General features: G+C 40.5%; 1 protein-coding gene across 3 annotated transcripts in view; it reads left to right on the top strand.

The window, feature by feature from the left end:
- Window positions 1–1,100: 1,100 nt before the first annotated feature.
- Window positions 1,101–1,208, top strand: part of EP300 (E1A binding protein p300) — a 62,014-nt gene continuing 61,906 nt past the window's right edge. For all 3 annotated transcript variants that reach the window (XM_025208912.1, XM_025208911.1, XM_025208910.1), the window contains exon 1: window positions 1,101–1,200. The gene's annotated coding sequence lies outside the window, so the exon portion shown is untranslated. The remainder of the gene's footprint in view (window positions 1,201–1,208) is intronic.

The following is a 1,208-nucleotide window of genomic DNA, read 5'->3' as shown; positions in this document are numbered from 1 at the left end:
TGCAGAGCTACGCTGTGCCGGCCACCTGTGGCAGGGCTGTGCCCCAATATCTGAGCTTACCCTTACTGGAGAGTGGCTGGGAATGGGAATCTGGCAGCTCAAGGTGGAGGGGCAAGAGGGTGGAAACTTCCAGTCCACTGCCCTGTGCTAAATGAATTAAGTTGAACTTTTTTCTTGCTTTCAAAGTATTTAATCAAGATCCTTCTTTGAAACATTTGTGAAAGCTTGCATCACCAATAGCATGGCTATTTCATGGGTAGAGCATATTGAGTGTCTTAAGAAAATTTGAAGTATCTAGTCAAGGATACTTATTCATTTGTAACGCCCTGCAAAATTGAAGTCCAGCTAACAGCTCCCTATCAGTCTGTCTTTGTTTTTTTCAATTACATTTCTGCTTTAAAAAGTATGTCCACTTGGTGTGTTTCAACTTGTGATCTTCCTATTTTTTCATAGGTTGCTGGAACTTTTTCTTTATGGCTTGCCTCTTTCTAGAAGTTGCGTGTTTTAAAGAGGAAGGGAATTCTGTTGCAGAATTGTTGTAGTCTGCTCCTGGTTCTTCTGGAGACTTCTAGTGTGGTCTTAGGGACAAATCACATGAATTGAGTTCTCTGTAAAGAGAAGATTGTTGTGTGTGTCAGTGCATTGTTCTCAACTCACTATAGTCATTATGCTCTTCTGTGTTGCTTATAAAACCATAGATAATTCTTGAAGTGATCAACTTGCCAAACAGAATGGTGTACAGTGGAAAATATTGGAACAGCCCTGACTAGATTTGCACTGATGCATTTTATCTGGGTCTTGCTCTTTAAAGGAAGAAGCTGTTTTATCATGATGTTTAAATACTGCCCTCATATGATTGGAGTGGAAAGATATGTAAGTCACTTTAAGGAAAGAAGAGCAGGATATACTATTGCAGCAGACTTTTTGGTTCCTGCCTCTTTGCTAACCAGTCCTTATTCTTGGTATGTTGGCTTGTTGAACTAGGAGTTAAACAATGTTGAATGGAAATGTCTTTCTGACTGAACTTAACGTTTTTTTAATCCCTTTAATTTCTAGATGGGAATGATGAGTAATCCCAGTCCTTATGGCTCACCATACAGCCAAAACACTGGGCAGCAGATTGGAGCCAGTGGACTTGGTCCCCAGATGCAGAATAAAGCTGGTCTACCAAACAGTTTACCCCAGTTTACAATGGACAAGAAGCCAGT

This window comes from Alligator sinensis, unplaced genomic scaffold (assembly GCF_000455745.1).
Source record: "Alligator sinensis unplaced genomic scaffold, ASM45574v1 scaffold215_1, whole genome shotgun sequence".
Lineage (NCBI taxonomy): Eukaryota > Metazoa > Chordata > Crocodylia > Alligatoridae > Alligator > Alligator sinensis.
The sequence above is the reverse complement of the archived record's forward strand: the minus strand, read 5'-3'. Positions and strand labels throughout refer to the sequence as shown.